Genomic DNA, 6,823 nt, shown 5'->3' with positions numbered 1-6,823 from the left:
ATCATATTTCTTCTTTCAAAGTCGTTGGTGATTGGTCACTGTGCATCTGTTATTCAGTTCAAGCAGCAAAGACACACAGACGGCAAAGCCTGTGGTTGTTTTACCTCGTTATCTGCCAGTGACAAATGTATTATTTTACAAAAATAGATCACTGAAAGAGGACATTGGCTAATAAAAATGAAAACTCAGCAAATAGTTGAAAAGGATAATGCCACACGTGAAATTTGAATAGAACATAATGAAGTACTAGAAGAAACAGCTGACCAAGGGTATGTTAACACTGCCACCATCCGAGAGAGTCTAGATATACAGTCAGTGGAAATTGCTGCAGGCAAACTTAGGGACTTAAGTGAGGAAAGCAGTTGTTGACAAAAGGAATGAGGATGTCCCAGAAGAAGTGATGTTGGCAAAAAACTTCATATTACAGGAACTCGTGGAGATTCTTCATAATGCTGACAAGGCAAAGGATAAAATGTTCGAAACTGATCCAAACTTAGAAAAAAGTATGACAATTCACTAGGGCATAGAAAGATGGTCTCTCTGTATTCTAAGTTATATGACAAAAGAAAGCAAGAACTGTTGAAACTACTCAAGATAATATTTTCTACAAAGAAATACTTTAATTCTCAATATTTCTAATTGCACTGTACTAAGTAAATACTGATCTTACTATGTTTTTCATTTTCCTATATATTTGTAACTGACAGTAAAACAGTTTTTAATGTTCTTACAAAAGAATATTTTAAGGTCACAATTAAAATTTTTCCCACTAATTATTAATATTACTTTGCCCGGTAATCTGGCACATTGTTAGGTCCTGCACCACTGTGTAAAATGAGGACTGCCTTTATTTTCAGTAGGACAATATTTTTCTGGGGAAAGTGGAACAGAAATATGGCCTCAAGAAGAAAAAAAGAATGAGATTAAAAATTTCCCACTGTTGAATAAAAGGTACAGGGAATACAGTCAATGGTATTGTAATAGGGTTGTGTGGTGACAGATGGTAGCTACATTTGTGGTGAGCATAGCATAATGTATACATTTGTATAAACCTGTCCAATCACTATGTTGTACACCTGAAACTAACGCAACATTGTGTGTCAACTATACTCAGATTTAAAAAGAAAAAGAAAACAAATTTTCACTGTTAAAGAACTTATTTATGTATTTTTAAATTAAAAAAATGTTTTAATGTTTATTTATTTTTGAGAGACAGAGACAGAGCGTGAGTTGGGGAGGGGCAGAGAGAGAGGGAGACACAGAATCCGAGGCAGGCTCCAGGCTCTGAGCTATCAGCACAGAGCCCAATGTGGGACTCAAACCAATGAACCATGAGATCATGACCTGAGCTGAAGTCAGACTCTTTTTTTTTTTTTTTTTTTTTTTTTTTTTTTTTTTTTTAATTTTTTTTTTTTTCCCAACGTTTTTTATTTATTTTTGGGACAGAGAGAGACAGAGCATGAACGGGGGAGGGGCAGAGAGAGAGGGAGACACAGAATCGGAAACAGGCTCCAGGCTCCGAGCCATCAGCCCAGAGCCTGACGCGGGGCTCGAACTCACGGACCGCGAGATCGTGACCTGGCTGAAGTCGGACGCTGAAGTCAGACTCTTAATCGACTTGAGCCTCCCAGGGGCCTCTGTTTATGTATTTTTAAATGAATGATGGTAAATTTCAAATTAATATAGGCAGTTTTTATTAAATAGATTTAAAAGTTATGTAACCACCTATTAAAAAGTCATTCTTGGGGAGCCTGGCTGGCTTAGTAGGTACAGCATGTGACTTGATCTCGGGGTTGTGGATCTGAGCCCCATGTTGGTTGTAGAGATTACATAAAAATAAAATCTTTTTTTTTTTAAAAGTCATTCTTGGGGTGCCTGGGTGGCTCAGTCGGTTAAGCGTCTGACTTCGGCTCAGGTCATGATCTCGCGGTCCGTGAGTTCGAGCCCCGTGGCGGGCTCTGTGCTGACAGCTCAGAGCCTGAGGCCTGTTTCAGATTCTGTGTCTCCCTCTCTCTGACCCTCCCCTGTTCATGCTCTGTCTCTCCCTGTCTCAAAAATAAAAAATTAAAAAAAAAATTAAAAAAAAAAGTCATTCTTTACAATATGTTAGAAATGACAACCTTGGCAAATATTTAAGCTTATGATGAAAACTTTTCAATCTGAAATCAGAATATCAATCTGAAAATGTGGAAGTTTTCAGTTGTTTGGGGGGTACTTGTGCAAAAAACTTATGAAAGACCACTGGTCTCGCTTCAAAACAGGAACTAGTCTACTACTGTGTGGGAGAGGGTCACTTACAAGATAGCAGCTTACTGGGAATATGTTTTTGGGTGCCACAGTTAAAGCTAAATGCCAGATACAATTAAGACAAGACAGAAAAATAAACTAGAAAAATTTTCAATTACAAGCAACAGAAACCCAATTCTTATAACCAAAAAAAAAAAAAAAAAAGTAAGAGTATTGGCTCAAGTAAACCAAGACAGACTGATACTCTTACGTAAATCAGAGATTAAAGCTCTCCAAAGACTCTCTGTCTCATTTAGTAAAAGCCTAATTACTTATACCGGCCTCCTGGACCCCCATGCCCAGCTGTGCCTTCTGCCTTCACTAGGAACAGCATTGCTTCAGGGCCTCACTAGTAGCTATTTCTTTTGCCTACAACTGATTTTCCCAGTTACCACCATGTGACCTGCTTGCTCACTTCCATCAGGTTTTTACTCAAATATCAACTTCCCAGTGAGGCCTTCTTCTACCAACCTATTTAAAATTGTCTCCCTATTCCACGTGCTATTCCTTATTCCCCTTATCTGCTTTATTTTAATCCATAGTACCTATTACCATATACTATATATTATATTTATTTGCTTATTTATCAGATTATTGTGTGATTTCTCCCACTAGTATATAAGCTCCAGAAAAGCACTGATTTTTGCCTGTTTTGTTCATAGTTATATCTCCAGTTCGTTTCTGTAATCCTAGAACAATGTCTGCATGTAACACGTGCTCAATAAATATTTGTTGTAGAAATGAAAACATGAATGGATTAAAGGGAAGACTTCCAGAATTTTGTTTAAAAACTTGCTCAAGGGCCCATAGTTCTTTAGGAAATTCCATAAATGACTTATTCTGTAGACACTGTCCTCCTGCAGCATGGTCTGAAAGGTTTCACTTTTTAAATTTTTTTTAATGTTTACTTATTTTTGAGAGAGAGAGAGAGCATGAGCGGGGGAAAGGCAGAGAGAGAGAGAGAGAGAGAGAGAGAGAGAGAGAGAGAGAGAGAGGAGACACAGAATTTGAAGCAGGATCCAGGCTCTGAGCTGTCAGCGCAGAGCCAGATGTGGGGCTCAAACTCACAAACCAGATCATAAGCTGAGCCGAAGTTGGACGCTTAACTGACTGAGCCACCCGGGTGCCCTCGTTTGATTTTTAAAAAGTAATCTCTATGCCCAACGTGGGGCTCGAACTCATGACCCTGAAGATCAAGAGTCTCATGCTCTACAGAATGAGCCAGCCAGGCGCACCTCCTTTCCATTTTTTAAGGTGTGGACCACGGTACCTCTTTCATAAAGCTTTTCTTACATCAGAATTAGCCAATGAGTGCAAAACAAAGTGATACATGGTCAGTTAGTCCTTCCTTGACCTAAGTACTTTTAGTTTATGCTGACTATTAAGTTGCTTTATGAATCATACTTTGGTATTATGAATTATATATGTATATGTCCCACCTTTTCAATCAAATTGTAAATTTGTGGAAGGGTATCTTATTTTGTAAGAAATTTAACCTATACTTCCACAGGTTTTTGTTTGCACACAGTAAGTGCCAAAATAATTTTTGTTGAATGAAGTAGTTTTAGCCTCCAAAATTGTGTAATAGCATTTTCTGGATTTAAGTGTGAGAGGGCTAAGTTGTTCATGGATATCTGAAAGAATATCTTTCATATTGAACTGAGGATAATAAAATATTGTTTGGACCAGGTTGTGAAATGCATTGTGGTTTTGGTATGTAACACAATCCGGAAAATGACTAGAGTGGTAGAAAAATATGTGAATGAGCAAGTTTTCCATTTTGCACTGATTATAAAAATCTTACGAGGTAAATAATATTTAGTTTAATTATAAATATGATTTACTAGTTTTTTAGATACACAAATGAAGTCTTATTTAAATACATAAGACAAACTAATTTTTTTTACCAAGTAACATTTTCCATAAACATTGGGCGTTTCTAAGAATTTCTGTGTTAGGAAATACCTATATTAATATTTTGTTTCTGGGGAGCCTGGATGGCTTAGTTGGTTAAGTGTCCAACTTCAGCTCAGGTCATGATCTCACAGTTCAAACCCTGTGTCAGGTTCTAGGCTGACAGCTCAGAGCCTGCTTCAGATTCTCTGTCTCCCTTCCCTCTCTCTCTCTCTCTCTCTCTGCACCTCCCCTACGCTCTCTCAAAACAAATAAAAATTTTAAAAAATTTCAAAAATAAATAAAAGAGTAACAATATTTAGTATGTACAATTGCTATAACCTCACTTGCTCCACAAATAAAAGATACTGCCTTTTAAGCATAAAGTAAGTAGTTCTCTAACAAGAATTATTTAATTCCTCAGGAGATATTTGGCAATGTTTAGAGACATTTTGGGTATCACAAGTTGTTGGGAGAGATGCCACTGGCATCTAGTGAGTATAGTTTGAGTTCCAATCAGATCCAGATAGCACAGGTTTGATACAATGGGGAACAAAAAATCAAAGGGGGAAGAACAGTGTTTATGTTAAAAAGGCAAAATAAAAAAAAAGATGGCTAGATAGAGGGATGGATATGTGATAAAACAAGCCGAGTAAAAGGTTAATGGTAAAATCTAGACAGTAGATACACATGTGTTCTAAAGGGCCAATAACGGAATATTATGAAATACTGTATGTCCCTAAATTTCACAACTTACATGAAATGGACAAAGTCATTGAGAGACATTATGGTGGTTTTAAAGTATATCGAACATTCTTTAACTCCCCCTTCAAAGGTGGAGTCTGATCCCCCTCCCTTTGAGTGTGCGCTTAACTTAGTGTTTTGTTTTAATACATAGAATAAGGTAGAAGTGATGGTGTTTGATTTTTCAGACTAGGTCAAAAAAGGCATTGTGGTTTCCTCTCTGCCCTCTCTCTTGGGTCACTCACTTGGCAGGAAGCCATGTCTTTAGGACACTCAAGCAGTTCTTTGGAAAGGCCCAAGTGGTTTGAAATTGAGGCCTCTTGCCAGCAACCAGTAATAAATTGAGACTTCCTGATAACAAGCAACGAGGAACTGCAGCCTCCTGCCAAAAGCCACCTTGCAAGCAGATCCTACAGCCTTAGTCCAACTTCCCTGACTACACCCTTAGCCAACATCTTGACCCATTAAAGATACTCAACAACCCAGTTGAGTGCTCCTGAATTCCTGACCCAGAGAAACTGAGATAATGCTTATTTTTAAGCTGTTAAATTTTGAGGTAATTTGCTATGAAGCAATAGATATAGTCAACAAACTACCAAAGTTTACTCAAGAAAAACTATATAAGCTGAATAGTCCTCTATCTATTAAAGAAACTGGATTAGTAGTCAAAAAACTGCCAACAAAGAAAACTCCAGGCCTGGATGGCTTTGATTTTGAGTTGTATCAAACATTTAAGAAAGAAATAATGCCAGCTATTAGTTTGATTGTTGCTCCTTTCAATGTCAATTTTTTTCTCTGATCATTTTATGCTTTTTCCATCTTTGATTGTCAGTAGTTTTACAGTGTGATTCCATGTGGTTTTTCCTTTTATTTATCCTGTTTGGCGTTCATAAATACTTTTTAATTTAATTTGATGTTGGTTATCAACTTTGTAAAGTTCTCCATCATTATCTTTTCAAAAATTTTTTTAAGTTCTCCATCATTATCTCTTAAAATACTGCATATTTCATTTTCTTTCTCCTCTCTTTCTAGGACACCAATTTCCTAGGTTAGACCTTATTTATCTTCCATATCTCTTAACTTCTCTTCTGTATTTTCATTGTTTTGTCTCTCTCTGCACCATTCTGGATATTTTCTTCTAACTTGTGCTTGCTCACTAATTCTCTCTTCAGATATGCCTGTTCTGTTGTCAATTCATCCACCAAGACTCTAACTTCAGTCATAGTAATTTTCAGTTCTAGTATTTCCATATTGTGTAATTTTTAACTCTTTGCCAAAACACTCTATAGTTTGTGTGTGAACATGCTAACATCTAGAGGTCCTGCAGATCTGTTTAAATGGAAGCTTCTGCTGGTGTTCGTTCTTGTCTTTTGGTATGGCTACTTTTCATTGTATACCCCACAAGGTACTTGCAAAACTATTTACAGATTTATTTTGAGGCCTACTGCGTTAATTTTCTATGACCGCATGACAGTATTACCACAAATTTAACATCTTAAATAAAATATATTTATTATCTCATACGATCTATGGGTCATGAGTCCAAACAGCTCCACAAAATGCTCTGTTCCAGGGTCTCACAAAACCAAATCAAGGTGTCACCCTGAGCTGTGATCTCAGCTGAGGTTCCACTAGGAAAGGATCCACTTCCAAGCTCACATAATTGCATCATGCAGTTCCCTGCAGACTACTGGACCAGGGGCTTACTTCTTGCTCTTGGCTAGAGGCCACCTTCAATTGCTTGCCAGGTGGCCCTCTCTGATGTCCTGTTCACAACATGGCAGCTTGCTTCTTTAAAATCAAAGGGGAGAATTTCTTAACAAGATGGGCATCACAATCTGATATAATATCATCATGCCACATTATCACACACATTGCATCATTTTTGTGGTATTCCACT

This window comes from Panthera leo, chromosome C1 (genome assembly GCF_018350215.1).
Source record: "Panthera leo isolate Ple1 chromosome C1, P.leo_Ple1_pat1.1, whole genome shotgun sequence".
NCBI classification, from domain to species: Eukaryota; Metazoa; Chordata; class Mammalia; order Carnivora; family Felidae; genus Panthera; species Panthera leo.
The sequence above is the reverse complement of the archived record's forward strand: the minus strand, read 5'-3'. Positions refer to the sequence as shown.